The 20,555-nt window shown below is 33.7% G+C and overlaps 1 long non-coding RNA gene across 3 annotated transcripts in view; it reads left to right on the plus strand.

Annotated features, from left to right (window-relative positions):
- Positions 1-20,555, plus strand: part of LOC135276386 (uncharacterized) — a 123,244-nt gene that overhangs the window by 5,952 nt on the left and 96,737 nt on the right. For all 3 annotated transcript variants that reach the window (XR_010343919.1, XR_010343920.1, XR_010343921.1), the window contains exon 2: positions 739-998. This is a non-coding gene — a long non-coding RNA (uncharacterized LOC135276386). The remainder of the gene's footprint in view (positions 1-738; positions 999-20,555) is intronic.

The following is a 20,555-nucleotide window of genomic DNA, read 5'->3' on the forward strand; positions in this document are numbered from 1 at the left end:
AAATAAAAATAACCAACAAACATGAAAATAAATTCTATCTTAATCACATTTAAATAAACATAAATCAGAATAATAATATGTCATTTCTACCTATCTGTAATCAGTTGAATTGTGGCCCCCCTCCAAAAGAGATATGCTGGAGTTCTAAACTCCTGTACCTCAGAATGTGACTGTATTTGGAAATAAAGTTGTTGGATATATAATCTGATAATGTGACATCACACGGGAATAGAGTAGTCTCTTAATACAATATTACTGGTATCCTTATAAGAAAAGGGCCATATAAAGATAGAGAAACACGAGGAAAATGCTATGTGATGACCAAGGCAGTGATTGGAGTTATGTAGCTACAAGTTAACGAACGTCAGATTGACAACAAACCAGCAGAAGCTTAAAAGAGACAATGAAGGATTATCCTGCATATTTTAGAGGGAACGTACCCAACTCATATTTTGATTTTGGACTTCTAATCTCTCAAACTGTGAGACAATAACATTTTGTTGTTTTCAAGCCATGCAGTTTGTGATAATTTGTTATGGCAGCCCTAGGAAACTTTATACTATCTTACTGGAAAAATATTTAAATAATGATAAGCAGTGCTACTGAATGTGTCTGTTGCTCATAATAGGCCTGTTTGTGTAGTACATTTTGAAAGAGTAATATTGCTTAAATTGCAGGGCACATAGACTTGCATTTACAGCTATGATTATAATGAATGGAATTACCTTTTCTCCACAGGGAGATGGAAAACAGCACAAAATTAAATGAAATAATAGTTTCATACTTTGGAAACTATGCAGAGGAACACTGATCTCTGAGAGAAGGAGTTAAACCAGGTAAAAACTATAGTCATCCTGTATTTCTATTGAGAGACCACATGCAAGAACACAGCGTCGAGTCCCAAATAGAGCATATGGCCTTGCCTTGTAGAGAAGATACATATCAGAGTTCAAGAGTTTTGGAAGGAGGCTGAAGTTGCAGCAAAGGGCACTGAAGAGGTAAGCACTATGCAGAACACCAGAAATCCCCAAGATATTGGGATACCTTTACTTCATACCATACACAGAAATTAACTTGAAATTGTCATAAATCTAAATGTAAGACCTCAAAGCTCAAACTACAAATTTATGGGAAACAGGATGGGAGAAGACATTTGTGATCTTCTTGTAGGCAAAGATTTCCTACATATGAAATAGAAAGCATGAATCATGGAAAAGTTGAAAAACAGAATGTCAATAACATTAAAAATTTCTGTTCTTACATGTCATCAAGAAATGAAAAGTCAACTCACGAACTGAGAAAATATACCTATAGTACATATATTTAACAAAAGACTTGTATCTAGAGTTTATGAGCAACTCTTGCAACTAATTAATAATATAACAGAAAATACCTAGTTAAAATTTGGTCATAAGATTGTAATAGATATTTCATAAAAGAAAATATACTAATAGCCAATAAATGTGGTAAGATACTTAACACTGGGGACAATCAAAATTGCTACATATCCACTATAATGACTAAAATTTAAAAGTTGATTCACTAAGTGTTGGCATAGATATGGAAAACTGGAATTCTCGTACATCATCAGCAATAATATAAAATGGTACATTAACTTTGGAAAAAGTATGTGACAGTTTCTTATGTTAAACATATCCTTACCATATGACTTAGCAATTCCACTTGGTATTTAACCAAGAAAAGTAAAACCATATAAAAAAAATTGTACAAGAATGTATGTAGCAGATTTTTTTTGCAATAGCCCCAAACTAGAAACAACCATAGATCCACTAACAGTTGAGTCAATAAATAGTTTTACTGTACAATTGTGCATAAGAAGTATTAAAACGTGTCCACATGGTAACTTCCCATGAGTGATTTGGGCATCTGTGTTCATAATAGACTCCAAACAGAAGCAATCAAAATTCAGCAGGTAAATGGAGATGCAAATTATGGTATATCCATGTAACAGAATTCTACTGCAATAGAAATTGTTGATAAATGCAATAACATAATGATGAGCTAAGCAAAAGAACCCAGGCACAGAGGAACTTCTATTCTATGATTAAATGTATAGGAAATTCTAGAAAAGAAATATCTAATACATAGTGAGAGAAAACAGGGAAGTGATACCTGAGATGCAAGGAGTTGATTGACTGGGAAGGGACACAGAAGAAGTTTTTACAATGATGCAAACGTTCTACATCTTAACTGTGGTAGTGGTTACATGGATATAGATCTCTCTCTATATATATAGATATCTCCTTGTAGAAATACTTATGTATATAAATATATCTCTGTCAAACTCATTAGATTGTACAGCTAAAATGGATGAATTTTATTTTACATACTTTAAGAAAGTTATTTTGAAAAATAAAACTTTCTATACCTGTGAACTATGAAGAAGGACACCAGAAATTCTAAGTATTCTACTGCTAGGAATTTATAGATATTCTTATGAAAGTACACATCTTAATTGCTCATGGTAGGACCCTTTCCCAAAAAATAACTGGAAATGACCTAATCAATGATTTAAAATGGCTCTGTCAAACAGTGGAGTCATAACCAAAAAATGAAATTCATTATATTGTTGTATTTCTAAAATGTGTTTCTAAACCATGTTAAGTAAAATCAATCTAGGTTTAGAGCACCTATTAATTAATTACACATTAATGCTACTTTGACTGGATAGCCTAAACAATATGTGCTAATAGCATGAGCATTTTATGTCCATTTTAACTTAATTTTAAATTATTATTGGCTTTACTGTATTTTCTTATTTCTATTCTATTTTCGTATTTGAACCGTTGGTTATTTAGAAGTTGTGCTTCCTAATTTCCAAACATTTGGTGATTTTCTAATTACCTTTTTGGTATGATTTCTAGTATAATTATACTGTGGCTGGACAACATAGTCTGTATGATTTTAAACCTTTGAAATATATTCCTACTTGCTTTATTGTCTAGAATATATTCTGTTTTGGTGAATATTCCATATCTATGTGTAAAATGTGTGTTCTGCCATTTCTGGGTGTAGTATTTTGAAACTATCATTTAGATGTAGTTTAAAGCTTCTGTATTTTAATTTTGTTCTTATTACTGTTCTAAATGCTTTATCTGTCATTGAGAGTTATCTGTTAAAACATCCATCTATGATTGTGGGTTTTCCTAATTGATATGTGTGTGTATGTGTGTTCTCTGTTTTTAGACAAATACAAATTTAAGATTATAATTATTTTATTGTCATAAAATACTCCTTTTTATGTTTGATAATACATTTTGTTTTAGAGACTACTTTGTCCCAGGGTCAGAACTACAGAGCAAAATTTAAGGAGATGCTTATTCTCTGATACTGAGTCTGCAGTTGTAGGAAGCTGAGAATAAGCTCCCCCTTAAATTTTGTGTCCTAAATGCCTCATCCTATAAGAGGCATTCATTCTCATGGCATTTGTGCTTGCTTTCCTTGCCCTTGCTCCAGCCCCGCTTTGTCTGACATTAAGACAGTAACTCCAGCTTTCTTTTGTTTGTATATGCTTAGTACATTTTCTCTATCCTTTATCTTTTGACCCATTTATGTCCTTATATGTAACATGTTTATTGTATGGAAGCTAAATGATGGGTACACATAGACATAGAATATGGAAAAATAGACATTGGAAACAGGAAAGGGTGAGAGGGTGGGGGGTGTGAGGGATGAGAAATCACTTAATGAGTACAATGTACATTATTGAATGATGGTTACACTAAAAGCCTAGACTTTACCTCTATGCAATATATCCATGTAACAAAATTACATTTGTACCCCTTACATTTATACAGATTCATGTTTCTTAATAGCATCTCTTGTAAATAGTATATACTTGGGCTTATGTTTTAATACAGTTGGATAATATGTCTTTTATTTGAAGTCTTTAGTCGATTTACATTAACTAGAGCTATGGTTATAGATGAATGCATGGATTTAAGTCTACCATCTTGCTTTATTTAAAAAGTCTCATTTTTTTTTACTTCTTTTCTGCTTGCTTATGGATCACCCATTTTACATCTTTTTTTCAGTCAATATTTTTATTTTTTATTTTATTTAGTGATTATCTTAGTGATTTTAACATATATCTATGACGTATTACATTTAGTCTTTTTATCATGTCTTGAAGAATGCAAACTCTCATGGCACTTTTACTTGATTTATCACTCCCTTCCTTGAATATTTATTGTCATATATTGTACATGTACTATGTTATATACCCTAGAAGTAATAGTTATTACTATTGTTTTAAAGACATCAATATTTTTAAAATTTCCTCTCATATTTAACTTTTTTAGTGCTCTTTCTTTCATGTTTTCATTTTTGACCATTTTCCATATGGTTTGAAAAATTCCATTAATATTTTTTGTAGTGCTGGTTTGTCAGATGCAAAATTTTTTGAGGAGGGTCTAAAATATTTTTATATCTTCTTTATTTTTAAAACATATTTTCAGGATTTGGGTTGGCAGTTTTAATTTCTTCCCTCTTTTTCTTTTATCACTTTAAAAATGCCATTTCATTGCCTTTGTCTTATAAAATTATCCATAAATCTCATTCTTGCTTTTTGAAGAAGATATGCCTTTTTTCTATACCTGGTTTAAAAATCTGTCTCCTCTCTCTCTCTCTCTCTCTCTCTTTTTTTTTATGAGACGTTTAAATATGTTTTGCCAAATATAGTTAATTTGTATCTGTCTTTCTTGAGGTTAACTGGGCTTCTTGGACCTCTGGCTGTTACCTTCATTATATTTGGAAAAATCCTCATCCATAGCACTTCAAATATTGTCTCTGTCCCTTTTCTCTTTTTCTGAGATTTTATTTCCACATGTATCTGCCCATGTCTTATATTAATTTTTGCCCTATATTCATTAATACTTAGTTCTTTTCTTTCCATTTCTTTTCTGTTTTCAAGTTGATTTTTTCTGTCTGTATGTCCACTAATAATTTCTTTTTTTGCATCCAGTCAGCTACTTAACACATTCTAGAATTTTTAAATCACATATTTTATATTTTTCAGTTATAGAATGTTTCATTTGATTTTTATATTTATTCTAATTATATGTTGAAATTCTGTCTTTCATTCCGCTCGTTGTTTATTCTCTTTTATTTAAATTTATTTGTTAATTATTTTAAAGTTTTTATCTGTTTATTCCAGTGATATCCATGGCTGGGGAGAGGGGAAGTATCCTTATATCATCTGATTGTTTTTTCATTTTCTTTTGTCATGTTTTCCAGTTTCTTCATATATCTCATATCTATACATGTTAGAACCGTAGAGAGAGAGGTTGATGTTATTTTCTTCCCAGACAAGATTTGGCCTTTTCTCTTACGCAGATACACTGAGAATGAATCAACTCAGTACAACTGGGAATTTAGCCACATAAGTGTTGAATTCCACTGCAAGTTAAAAGTTGGTCCTTCTCTAAAGTACAGACATGTCCTGTTTTGTTGCAGACTTGTCCCTCTAGAGGGACTTTATCTCTTAAGAATTGCGAGAAACAGGAGTTTCTGCTCTGCTTTGCGCCACCTTAGCACTCACGTTTGGGGCTCCTTTAGATTACGCTGCCATTGACCACCCAAAGCTCTCAGGGTTTTTGTTTCTCCTAGAGGAGTTCTTTCCTTAAGTCAGGCTTAATCTTTACTATGTACACAGATTTGGCAAATGCTGCCATGAAGAAAACCATTGGTCTCATCTTTCCTAAGAGATAGTCCATCTCTGGAAACAGTTCATTTAGTCCTCTTTGCATCCTCCCTACTTTGATGTCTTACAAACTTGACTTTGGGATGTAAGCAGTTTTTTCTATTTGTTGAAGTGTGAGTCATAACTTGTACCCTACCTTCTTTATTACACTCAGAGGTTAAAATAGACAAACACTTTCATGAGTTTGTTACCTTTTATTGGTCCTGGCTGATATAAATACTGATGAAAAGAATTTTAAGATCATATTTATACTTTTGGAAAATGAAAGCCATAATTAATTAATAATATCTGCCATGAGATTGGATATAAGAGTATGGGACGCATACTATTCCTACATCTGTCGAATTATACTATTTGTTTCTATGTACAAAAATCTTTGGTAGGTGGTGGATGTGCCCAAGACACAGGGAAGAAAAATAATTAAACAGGGAAGTACACTATAGACTCTGAATTGGGGCATCATGGAAGAAGGGGCTTTGTTGTCTTGTTCTTTGTTATATGTTCACTTCTGCAACAGTGCTAAGTAAATTGTGGATGCTTAAATATATTAACTGAATGCATGAATGAAAAGAGTGAATAAAGGGTATGTATGACAGTATGTAGATAAAATTCTTCAGTAAGTCTTGGGGATCTAGCTGCTTAAGGACTAAGACCATATCTAGGTCCTTTTAATATTTCCACAGCATCCCACAGAGACATATGTTTCTGAATATGTATCATACATGGAAATTATATGTTGTTGAATGAGTGATTGAGTAAATGTGTATTAGGGCAGCTAATCATAAATATTTCTACTATTGTTAAAATGACTGGATTTATCCATTCATTCCAAGAACTTATGCTGATTGTTTATATTGTATCAAATACTGTAACTGAGGGCAATTTTTACTCAAACTAATAACAACACGTAAATTTATACAAACAGTAAGATTATATCTTTAAAAGTTTTTCAGTAAAAGCTGCATAAACAGCATATTCAACAATCTAATTAAATAATTTTACAATCTTTCTTCTTGTTTAATGGCTATTTGTGTCTTCTGACATGCTGCTAGTCAGAGGTCACACTACCTTGAAGGTGAAGATCAAGACAAATGATTAGACTCATAAAAGACAAATCATTTCTTTCTGGACATGTGATTATTAATAATTAATTAGTATTTAAATATGTATTATTTAAGTTCCCTTTAAGTTATAAAAGTCTATGATTTGCTAAACAATTTATGTAAATGATGAATAAAACATAAAATAGTAATAGTTGCCATTTTTTAAATTCCATAATAACTGATTTATATGTATTATAAACTTTTTTTCTAAAAGCAGAGTTTGGAGGTGGGTTCATAACTTTCTACCAACAGAAAATTGAGATTTAGAGCGTTAGCTAGGGAAGAATTTAAAACTGTATCGTCTTATTAAAAAAAAATCTATATTCTTGTCTTAGTCAGCTTGGGCCTCCATAATAAAATACAATGGACTGTTGGCTTCGAAAACAGAAACTTAGTATCTCACAGTTTTGGTGGCTGGTAGGTTAAAGATCAAGGTGCTGGCCGAATGAGTTTTTGTGAGGATTCTCTTCCTGGCTTACAAACAGCTGCTTTCCTTGTCATTTATTACTTGATGTAGAGGGGGAGAGGGAGAGAGAGCAAAGTGTGTGTGTGTGTGTGTGTGTGTGTGTGTGTGTGTGTAGAGAAAGAGATCTTACACTTTTTATAAGGTCACAGTCTTGCGGTATTAGTACCTCATTCTTATGATCTCATCTAACCTTAATTACCTCCTAGAGCCTTTATCTCGAGATACAGTCACATTTCACATTGAGGGTTAGGAAAGGCTTCAACATATAAATTCTGGGGGACACAAGTCAGTCCATAGCAATTCTTAAGCACTATAATATACTCTTTTGTATTTAATTATTATAATTTTTAAATAAATATAAAATTATTTAATATGTTGAGTTACTTTTCAGTTGCCTTCTGGGTGTGATTTACATTGTAACTCTCTGACTACAATATCTGCTGAATTAAGGAGTGAATCCCATCCCTAAAAAGAACAAGTTTATCATAATGCAGATGTGTGTTCTTGTATGATCTTCATTTTTTTGTCTCCAAAGTATAAATTATGCACTATTTCCAATGAAAATGATACCCTGTAAGTTTTCTTTCTAGCAACTCTAGAATTCAGAGAAAAGCCTAAACTCAGCTTTGATTTCCTAGACTTAATTATGTCTTAGATATGGGACTTTAGTTGTCTAATTCTCTTTGCATCTTCATTGTTCCTCAGTCCACCAAAACAATATTTAGCCTCAGCAAGATCATTAGATTTTGGGTATGGCTTTAGAATATATAAATAATACTATCCCAATGGCTAAAAATTATTTTGCAAAGCTGGACTAGTAAGGAATGACAATGCGTTATAGAAGATGGAAACGTATCAGCTTTCAGGTGTTTTTCTCTTGTTAACAAAGAAAGCCTTAATAAAAATAGTATTTTCAAAGAACTTACTTAGCTTATTTTTGCCTGATATGATGAAATTCAATAAAGTCACAAAGTAAGAGTTTTCTAGACTCAACTCTTTACAGGTGGAAGACAAAGGAAAGAAGGGAAATTATGTCAAGATGTTCACAATCTTTTTGTCCTAATCAAACATTTGATCCGATTCAAAAAATATATATATTTTTACAATAACAGCCAACATTTTGGTAATAGGTGTTGAAGTTCTTGGCTAAATTTAGAGCAAATTAGCTATACTTATGTACATCAGTATTTTTTTTTTTTTGGTTCAAATTTGGAGGAAACCCATTAACTTGAAACAGAATAGGATCTGTTGCCTAATAGAGGAGAAATAATTCTGAGTGAGCTATTAGAAAAGAGTTCCAGGGCCCTATGACATTGATTACATGACTCTTACATGTGAGCATTGATAACATGACACCAATAACGTCTCTTTAGCAGATATGGCCCTGGAGATTCCTTTCTTTCTTTGAAAATGTTGTGATTCCATGCCTCCCTCCCTCCTTCCTCTGTCTTCCTTTTCCTGCCTTCCTTTCTTCCACAAATAGTTGTTGTACAACTACAATTTCCTAGGCACTGTGAATACAATAAGGAAACAGAACAGGATTCCTGAGCTCAGGGAGCTTATAGTCCAGTCAGAAGAGCCCAGACCTTTAACAACTAGTTGCTGAAATAATGATATAATTTTAAGCATGATAAGTGCTTCAAAGAAAATATTTACATTGGTGGGAAGGGGGCTTTTGTGTATCATCTTATGTTTTAATGTATACACTTTTATTCTCATGTATTAAAGGGAAGTACTTCCATCTTTTCTTTCTTTTTTTTTTTTTGCTGTAAAGAGAGAGAGATTTAATTGGTAATGGGCCAACATTTTAATAAGGATAATAATACTTATAATGCAGTCTACAGCTAATGTTAACCTTTCAAATATATTTTTAGTAAAATTAGTTTTCTCTTTTCCTAAAAACATTATTTTGCAAGATTCTAGGGAATAGGCATAAGCTTATTTCAGTGCCATCTACTTTACGAATTTCAAATGTTAGCAATGAGTTGTTTTATTCATGAAGATGATGAGCTCAGAGGACTAGGTGAAATATACAGTGCCCTAGATTTCTCCTTTTTTTAATGTGATTTTTTTCCCCTAAATTTTAGGCCAGCTAAAAACACTTTCTCTGTATAGATTATTGTAAAAAATTTAAACACAGCAGTATGTAAAGTTAGAAAATATCTCCCTTCAAACAATCCAACTTCCCCATGTGGTGTTTTCTTGACATTTTTTTTTTCCTGCATAAACATATATAACATAGCTATAAATTTTTATTCACAGAAATTTGTTAATATCATATATATTGTTGTATAATTTGCTCACCTCCCTTAGCAATATATCATGGATATCTTTCCTTATAATTGTACATAATCCTGTTTCAGTCTAATACCTAATAATAATGATAATCTAATAATTTCCCATGATACTAATGTACTGTAACTTATTTAAACAATATCTCTTGTTGGTTACTAGGATTATTTCCAGCTTCTTAATGTTATTCTTATGCAATAAAATCCTTCTATGTCTGTCTTTCCTTTTTCTACAATTATTTCTGTGTATCACTTATTAGCACATGGGACAGAGAAACTGTTTTGCACCCAGGACACTATAAGAGCATACTCCACTCCTAAATTATTCTAATTACTCTATGGCTTGCTTCTGGGCCTGCTCACCCATTTTCAATCTCTGCTGTCCTCAAGGATCATTTTTCTCGATGGCTGGTTCAGAAAATTGGTGTACTCTCTACTGTGGACACTACCTTCTTTTCCTGTTGAATTACTGATTTCTTAACTCAATTTTGTTTTCATGCCCTTCTTATGTTTTATACATACAAAATTATAAATGTATAAATAAGAGAAAGAATAAAAATATATATAATATGTATTTAAGTTGTGAAGCAAAATAATAAAATGAATGCCAGTGAATCCCTCCTCCCATATTGAGTAGTCTGTCAACACCATTCTGAATACCATTGAGTCTACCAATGTGTTTCTTTCCTATCTTTTTCTATTTCTGCCTCTCTCTCGGGGTGAATTTTATGTTTGCAATTTTCTTATTAAAAAAGGTTTATCACATATGATGCATATGTAAACAATTCATTATTTATTTTTAGTTTTGAGCTGTCTAAAACACCCCACACTGGCATCATACAGTTAGGGTTTGCTCAGAAAAACAGAATGCCTATGAGTGATACAGACCAAGGGACCTACTACAGGGACTAGAATTTAGGCAGGTATGGAACTAATTAGGCCGTGTATGTAGTCTTTGTTTTTGCCTTTCTCAGCTCAAAGCCAGCTGTCCCTGAATCTGGAGGTAAAGCTGGAGTAAAGTGGGAGAGACTGAGGAGAAACTGGAGACACAGCTGTCTCTCATGATCTCCAATCTTGATTATGTAAGTGACCTGACAGAGAAGATTATTCTTTTCACCACAGAGCTGAGCCACACCTGGCCAGAATCAGAGAAGCTGAAGAAGGAGATCTGGAGGGATTTGGGGAAGCTGCAGGGCTAGCTGCTGTCCTCTGCCACAATCAATGACAGCATGTGTGAGCTACAACTGCACATGAATGTTACCGACCTTTTGAGACTTAAAAGTTTCACCTTCTAGGCAGGAGGATAGCTTGAGCCCAGGAGTTCGAGACCTGCCTGGGCAATATAGCAAGACCCTGTTCTCCACAAAAAGGGAAAAAACAAAAAGACAAATACAAAACAAACAAACAAAAAAGTTTCACCTTCTAAATCGTAGACAAATTTCTTTTGTAGAAATGTTAATTCGAAATCACACTGAGAAAGCACTTCTGGGCCATGTAATTCCAAATCAGTTACATTGACAAAGTGGCAAGGTATCAACTCTTTATAGATTTCTGTGAGTTTTTCTTTCAATATTTACATTGCCAGTTGTTTTTTTGTAGCTATATGTCTTTGATTTTCATTGGTCTATTATAGTATATTATGTGAAAAATCTAAAATGTATTTATCCATTCTCTTGTTTATGGACATTTCAATTGCTTTTAGTGTTTTGTTATTATGAAGAATGCTACTGTGGATATTCTTCAGTATTTCTCCTGATGTAATTGTGCAAGCATTTCTCTATGGCTTAGAAATAGGAGAACTGATGTCGAACTTTACAAAATAGTGCCAGATTGTTTTCCAGAGTTCTTTTTTACCAAATTTATACTTTCACTAATGGCATATAGACTTTTTATTGATACATAATAATTATAAATGTTTATGGGGTACATGTGATATTTTGAGACATGCAATGTGTAATGATCATACCAGGGTTTCTTGGATATCCAACACCTCAACCAGTTATCATTTCTTATGCTGGAAACATTTCAAATCTTCCCCTTGAGCTATTTTGAAATATACAATGGATTACTATTAATTGTAGTCAATCAACTGTGCTATCAAACACTAGAATTTACTCCTTCTATCTAACTGTATGTTTGTACCCATTAACCAACCTCTCTTCATCCTCACTCCCTTCCCAACCTCTAATAACCATCATTCTACTCTCTACCTCCATAAGATCAACTATTTTAGCTCCCACAGATGAGTACAAATGGTGACATGTCTTTCTGTGCCTGGTTTATTTCACTTAACATGATGACCTCCAGTGCATTGATATTGCTGGAAATAGGATTTTATTTTTTATGGCTGAATAGTATTCCATTCATCCTATACAATGGGGAAAATATTTCAAATTATTCACTGAACAATGTACTAATATCCATAATATGTAAGTAACTCAAATAACCACAAAAATCAAATAATCCCATTAAAAAGTGGGCAAAGGATCTGAATAGACATTTCTTAAAAGAAGACATACAAATAACAACAGGTATATGAAAAAATGCTCAACATCACTAATCATCAGGGAAATGCAAATGAAACCACAATGAAATATCACCTCAGGTAGAATGGCCTTTATTAGAAAGACAAAAAATAAAAAGTACTAGTGAAGATGAGGTGAAGGGAAAACTTTTATGCACTGTTGGTGGAAATATAAATTAGTATAGCCATTATGAAAAACAGTATGAAAGTTTCTCAAAAAACTAAAAATAGAACTATTGTATGATCCAGAAATCCCACTACTGGGCACTTTTTCAGCAGAAAGGAAATCAGTAATCAAAAGAATACCTGCACCCCCCATGTTTTTTGTTGGCACTACTTCAATTGAGCTACATGCTTGCCGATACTTAGCATTTATTATGCTGGTTAACATTTTCTAGTCTGATGAAAGTAAAATGACATCTATTTGTAATATTTATTTGCATTTTCTTAATTGTTAATGAAATTAAATATTTTTTCATAAGTTTACTCTCCATTTTTAATTTTTTTTTTTTTTTTTTTTTGAGACGGAGTTTCGCTCTTGATACCCAGGCTGGAGCGCAATGGCGCGATCTCGGCTCACTGCAATCTCCGCCTCCTGGGTTCAGGCAATTCTCCTGCCTCAGCCTCCTGAGTAGCTGGGATTACAGGCACGCACCACCGTGCCCAGCTAATTTTTTTTTTGTATTAGTAGAGACGGGGTTTCACCATGTTGACCAGTCCATTTTTAATTTTCTATAAATGCTTGTTCATGTAAATTTTCTCATTTTTCTGATTTTTTCTTTCCAATTTTAGGAATTCTTTCTTTATTTTGAATGCTAATATTTTACAAGTTATACATGTTGCAAATGTCCTTATGGATTATTTTAAATATATTTATAATATCTTTAAATGACATAAATTATTAATTATATAATCTGGTCAATTTTATGATTAGTACCTTTTGTATCATTTAAAATCTCCTAACCTAGCCGGAGTCATTAATGCATCCACCTATTTTATCTTTTTAAATTTTTATATTTAGGTCTTTAATCAACCTGGAATTGATTTGTGTATGTAATGTGCTGTAAGGATTCTATTTTCCACCATATTTATAACTATGAGCCAATACTGTTATTGAATAGTCCATAATTTCTGTAATGTTTTGCATGGCTGTCTCTATTATATATTAAGTTTCAATATGCACAAGTCTTTTCTGTGCACTCTATTTTGTTTTACTGGTCAATTGAGCTAATACTGTTTTAATTATTATATTTTTATAATAGGTTATGCTGTTTATCAGGACAAAGATCTTCACTTTTTCTCTCTTCTTCATGAGCATGCTATTTTTCCTCCCTTTATTTTTTATGTCAGTTTTAGAAAAAATCTTATGATTCAACTTGATTTGGGCAACCAACCTGGCTTTACATTAGGCCTGTCCTAGGCTCCTAGATGTATCTATGAATCTCAAGTTGATCTTCCCGTTTCATTGCAGGCCCAGGATTTGAAGTGATGATCTTGGCATTTGCCCTAAAGGTATTACTGTCTCTTGGGGGTTCTTTTGGTTTTTCTTCTTGAGTTTTAGCAAACTTATATTATTTTTTAGTCCCTTAGAGGTTTGCCTGAAACTCTCAGTAGCCCAGTATGCAATAAAAACAATGTTTTATGAAAGCTCTTTTTTTCCCCTAGTGAGAGGGAGCTTTGCATATGTAATATACAATTCTAGAAGTTCTCCAGATTTCTTATGTTGTAACGTTAAAACTCTGAGCCAAAAATGTCATATTTTGAATTAACTGTTGACCTCAGAAATGACAATTTTTACTTGTGAGTTAAGGTAAGTGAAAGTGACTGAACACCTTAACTTTTGCTATTAGTCAATTGACCCAGACCCATTTCCTCTCTATTGTACATTACTGCAGAATTGGAAAGAACTTTACGGCTAAATAGCGAACAGCCCTTAACTTTTTTTCTCTCTTACTTAAAAACTATTAACCAAAGATTATTTGTTCTCCAAATGAGGATATACTAAACAATAGTAGTGAAAAATCATGCTAAAATGAGAGAGGCGGCCTAGTAAAATCTCTATGTCAATTATTTATGTCAAGAACATTTTAAAAAGTAGGCCAAAATGTAGAGTAGCCTGAATTATATCCCTCAAACAAATAAGTAATTGAAACAACAAAAAATAAAATAAAACCTAGCAGGAGGATTATGTTGTTAACTATTATGTAATGTCAGGCTTCATTATGACTCTAGGATACTGAGAATGAATTTTGAAATTATTAATTGAAACTCTGCTTTGAGTTTTTAGCAAGATATTTCTGTCAATACTTATGATTTCCACCATACTAGTCCACTAACATTTTGGCATGCAATAATTTGGATGTAGTTTGAAGTGGCCTTCAATGTTGACATTTAGCTTCTTAAGAATGAAACAGAGACAGGTGTCCTCACCAGAGAGGCCAGGTGGGATCATGCAAAAAGCAGAATCTTTGGAGCCAGGACACAATCTGAGAAAACATCCTCCAGGTCTTGGGAGCCTCAGGCAACCCAGATACAAAAATTGAAGTCACAGTCCCTTCTTTGCAGGGCTGTTGAAAGAATGAAATAAGAGAAAACATTTTTTTTTATGCTTAACAACTAATAGGCACTCATTAATAGTAGCATATGTTATTATACCTCTTATCATTATTGGAGTCTACTTTAACTAGAGTCTTGTGTAATTCAGGACAAATTCCCCACCTTTTCCTAAGCAGGATAAGATAATAAAAAGAGAACAATAACCATTCATTTGCCTTGAGCAATATTTTTCCTTTTATCAGAGAGTGGAGCAAAAGAAGTAGAAGACAGGTAGGCATGGAAGTCTCATTTACTTTTTTGGTTATCCATAGAAATTAAATGTGTTGCTTAGCTTTCTTTCTCATTTATTGTTGGCATAGACACCAAGTAAATAATTTAATTATCATACTGAATGTATGAAGTCATGTATGAACCACTTTCTTTGTAGCTGAAGTTTGAATCCAAATATTATTAGCAAAGTTACCCAAGTGGAGCCAATCCATATTAGACCACTTATGCTAAAGGTTTCTGCCAAACTAATCTTTTTAAAATAGTGAATTTATCAAATCTCCCTCTTTGAATTTATAAAATCTTATCTTTTTTATGATCTGATGCATCAAATCTAAACTCTTCTGCCAGACTTTCAACAATTTCCCTACACTGGTCCCATTCTTTTGAGCAAAATATTTCTTGCTATTCCCTCAGTCCACTCTCTTCTATTAGTCAGATATATTCTCTTCCTAGAAACCAGTTGTCACCAGGCTTTGACTCTTTCCTAATTCTTTTGTTCTTCCCTTTTCCTGAAATAACTTTCACCAAGATTTCCACATACTCAAATCCAGCCTGGGATTCACATGCCCATTCAGTGCTTATTTCCACCATGAAGGTTTCTCTACCGGTTTCTAGTTATCCCAACTATCATGTAGAAACTTTTACATGACTTTACATCTTCAAGTAATGTAGTTCATAATTAAGTACTGACTTTTCTCATACGTTATTATTTATGTGAAATAAAGTGGTCTATACAATTAGAATGTGGGTGCCTTGAAAATAGATTAGTTCTTACAGTTCTATACCTCTTATAATCCTAAGCACAGTATTGAGCACAGAGTGTTAATAACTACCTGTTAGTTACTGAGCTAACTGATTATAGTAAGCACTTTTACATTTGCTCCCATTGTGAATTTAGCCATGTACAATATTTAATTTACTAAGTTAATTTATACTATATGCTATTTTATATTCTGATTGTGATTATTTGTCTTTGGAATATTTTTTAAATCTGTGTTTTCAGAGTATGAAATATGAGGGTGCTAAGTAAAACACAAATTACATTTTGCTTGCCAAAAGTATATTATCCACAGTATCTTAATTAACTTGGATTATTTAAGGAAAAGTGCTGTATTATCACTGAGTCAAGATTCTCTTAGGGTTGGGAGACCCAACTTCTCCTCCATAATCACCTGATTAGTCTTCAAGTCTGACCCCTCATAAGTACTACTCTAGTAGCTATGGACACATCCCATCAATCTTGATAATCTTATAACATTGAGATTAAACAAACCCATATTTTTAGTGGTTTATTATAAGATAAACTTTTTATATTTCTAGATAACATTATTTGCATTTCTTTTATAAAACAAAAATCCTAGTCTGGCATCTTAGGTATATTTGTTTTATAATTTTTTAAATCTGTCTTGTCTTGTCTTTTATTCCCTTCCCTTCCTCTTCCTCTACCTCTTCCTCTTTCTCTTTCTCTCTTTGTTTTAATATGTGATTTTTATTTAGTGAACACAGTATTTGCAAGAGCTCTGATAGCCATCCACCCTCCAATCTTAATCTTATTAACTGTTCGCTTTACAACCAAATATTGATAGAAAGAGGCTATTTCTTCATGTGAGCTGTGGGAGTACATACATTGACTAACACACTCCAGAAATCAACAGATGTACATTATTTACATATTACTATATTTATCACAAATAGAAATATTTTCTTTTTTTCTTCTTTTTTTTTTTCTGAGGCAGAGTCTCGCTCTGTAGCCCAGACTGGAGGGCTATGGCGTGATCTTGGCTCACTGCAACTTCTGCCTTCCAGGTTCAAGTGATTCTCCTGCCTCAGCCTCTCGAATAGCTAAGATTACAGGCATGTGCCACCATGCCTGGCTAATTTTTGTATTTTTAGTAGAGATGGGTTTCACCATATTAGCTAGGCTGGTCTCAAACTCCTGACCTCATGATCCGCCCACCTCAGCCTCCCAAAGGCTGGGATTACAGGCGTCAGCCACTGGTCCCGGCCTATATAGAAATATTTTCTAAAAAGAAAGTCACAACTTGTGGTCTCTGGTCCACCACAGACCTAACTTCTTGGCAAAGCACATCTATGTAGATATCTGCATTTGGTAACTTTAAAAATAGGCATTGCTTTCTATGAAGCACTAAGTGCTGCTCCATCTATAAATAGCTCCCATTTTCACTCAGTTTGGTACCTCATTCAACGGCCCAGAAATGTTCTGTGACCCCAAAGGCATTGCTGCTTATCTGGGTCCAGGGTCAGTCCAATTAAACTCAAATGTGAATCAGGGCCCAGCAAGACAGAGGCTGGAGGGGCTGTGACAGCTGCTGCCTCCCAGAGGGGCTCCCCTCACTGTCTCCTGGCCTCTGTCTCTGGAAGAAAGTATGTGTTTGGTCAGAGTTGGGACTAACAATTCAAGCCCTGCATTCAGACATCAGGGCAGGGAGGAGGATCATGATGGGTCACACCTGCCCAGGGTGAGGAACAAAAACAGATGTCCTGCTTCAGATGTCCTGGTGGCAGCTGGCCCTGCTCAGTCACTGACCCAGAGACTCTTCTTTTCTTTTCTTAATTTAATTTAATTTAATTTTCTCTTTTCTTTTCTGAGACAGGAACTGGCTCTATCACCCAGGCTGGAGTACAGTGGTGCAATCTGGGCTCACTGCAACCTTTGCCTCCTGGACTCAAACAATACTAGCACCTCAGCCTCTCAGGTAGCTGGGATGACAGGCATGGCTAATATATATATATATTTGTAAAGATGGGGTTTCATCATTTTGTGCAGGCTGATCTCTAACTCCTGGGCTTAGGTAATCTGCCTACCTTGGCTTCCCAAAGTGCTAGGATTACAGACATGAGCCACCATACCCAGCCTTATCTTTTTGATTACCATAAAACTATTCTGTACTTTCCAGAAAACAAAACTACTTTTTTTTTTCTGGTTAACTGGTTGTTTGGTAGACTTCAGTCTAACTTTTAGTGGCTTATGATACAAACCAGATTTAATATATATTAAAATGACATTATCAAAGTTGTCTTGCTGGCAGAGGTTTTTACCCAGATTCAATATGACAAATACAGTCCATTGATATAATTATTATCTTTTTGGTATGAATCTCCCATCATGTATGTGCTGTGAATTTTCAAGAGATTAGAAACTATCTGTGGGAATAGGATGTAAAAAGTGAATGAACAAATGTATTTTGAGGGTTTTAACAGTGAAATATACAGTGACCAGTAGGTGTCTCTCTTACACAATACAGATGAGATTCTCAAAGCTTTTCTTGTATTAACCCTACTTTCCATCTAACTGAATTCACTTTTCAGTTTTAGCATTTACATTTCCTTTCTTCTTCAACAACAGATGAAGAAATTCTTACCTCTTTCATATCTTTAATCAGGACTCTGCTTTTATTTTCTTAAAATCCTATATCCAAGATTATTTTATAGTGTCTAACTTCTACCCTCTTTTTAAAATTTTACGTTACTGTTTTCTTTAAACAAATATTTTTAAAAAATATAATAGAGGCAGGTTTTCACCATGTTGCCCAGGTTGGTCTCAAACTCCTGGACTCAAGGGATCTGCCCATTTCATCCTTCCAAAGTTCTAAGATTACAGGTGGGATTTTGCACCATTTTATAGAATGAGGACTGAATTAAGATCTTTATTTAGAAGCCCTAAGCACTGAGAAGTTTGCAATATCACATCTCCTCATATGTTAATTAAATCAAAAATAGTAAACTATAAAGAAATTGTAAAGAAGTTTGAAAAAGTTTTTTTTTAAGTAAAAGTTAACTACAGCAATTTTTTTTAATATATCAAATGTATTTTTCTTAGGAGTTTAGGAAAAAATCTGATAATCCTATTTAGAGGAAATTTCTAAATTTAGTTGCCTTTTGTATAATCTATGACTGTATAAAAGAAAGAGTCTAGACAAAACCAAGAATTATGCAAAATACCCCTACCAAGAACTTAAATCATACATCAGGCAAATATGAATGGTTGAAGGGGGAAAAGAGAGCTTAAAGGAAAGCAGAGGAGTGAATGAGTATACCTGGCCACTGCCAGTGAGGGTGTAATATCTACATTCTTTCTAATAAAAATGAAATACAACATTTACTCATAGTTTATTATGTGCTAAACTTTGTGTATACTCTCTCATTTTTTCCCTCACAATGGCCCTGGTAAATTGTTGCTGTGATTAATCTCATAGTAAAATGAATAAACTGAGACTAAGAGATAAGTTACAAAATGTTATACAGTCAGAAGTCTGCTAGCATTTTTAACCTCTATGCTGTATTTTGAGAAGATAGTTTGACACAATATTTGTTTTTCAATTAAAATTTTGCATACCATTGGCTTAACAATTGTAAGATTTTTATTAAAGATATAATAATCGATATGTGCAAAAGAGATCTTTAGAGTTTTTATTAGAGACTTTCATTACATTGAAATTCATGATTAATGCAATGGAACCAGACTGACTAGCTCTTGCAAAAATATGTTTGTTAAGAGGCTCCCTGGGAGTCTCCAGAAGAATGGGAAACAGATTCAGTGGGACTCAAGTTATCAAGGAGGATGAGGCAAGAAGCACAGTTACAGGCTTGTAGCCAGTAGAGCTGGTCAGGATGCCGTCAGAACTCCAGCATAGACTACCCCTGTTGGGATGAACAACCTCTCATTTTCTTCCAGTACTTGATTGAAAGCTTGAGGTTCTAAGTCCCAGGAGAGGGCCTCCAACTGGCCAAATTTATGTCACATGCTAACACCAGCTGTACAGTAATGAGGATAGAGAATTTCTTTCCACTGGCTTCTATAGTAGCAGACAATCACCCAGAATTGTTCTCTCCTAACATTTAAAATGGCAAGAAAGAACTGCTTCTTTTGTTGAAAATTAAGGTGTTATTGGTACTAGACAATGAAGCTGAGTGGATCCAAAAAAAAAAAAAAAAAGTAAGGAGTAAGCAAGGGGACAAACGACCAACACTATATAAAATTGAAGCATCCTGCAATTGAGAACTAATTAAATCATGCAACATCAATATATTAAGATACAAATAAGCAACTACCAATTAAATTATAGAAAACTTTTTTATTTTTAATTTTTATGGGTACATGGTGCATATATTTATAGGGAACATGAGATATTTTGATACAGGCATACAATGCATAATAATCACACCAGGACAAATAAGGTATCCATCAATGATGTAGTTTGGATATTTGTCTCTGCCCAAATCTCATGTTGAAATGTAGTTCCCAATTTAGAAGTGGGCCTGACGGGAGATGTTGAGATCATGGGGTTGGATCATTCACGAATGGCTTGGGCCATCCCCTTGGTGAGAAGTGAGCTCTTGCTCTGAGTTCACACAGATCTAGTTCTTTCAAAGTCTGTGGCACCTCCCCCAACCCACTCTCACTCTCTCTTACTCCTGCTTTTGCCAGGTGATGCGCCTGCTCCCTCTGTGCCTTCCTCCATGAAGCAGATGCTGTTATGCTTCCTGTATGTATAGCTTGCAGAACCATGAGCCAGTTAAACCTCTTTTCTTATAAATTACTCAGTCTCAGGCATTAAGAAATTAAGAAAAGCAAGAACAGTGTAGCACATTCATCTCAAGC

Source organism: Aotus nancymaae, unplaced genomic scaffold (assembly GCF_030222135.1).
Source record: "Aotus nancymaae isolate 86718 unplaced genomic scaffold, 86718_ANA_hifiasm-v0.15.2.pri h1tg000022l_1, whole genome shotgun sequence".
In the NCBI taxonomy this organism is placed as follows: Eukaryota; Metazoa; Chordata; class Mammalia; order Primates; family Aotidae; genus Aotus; species Aotus nancymaae.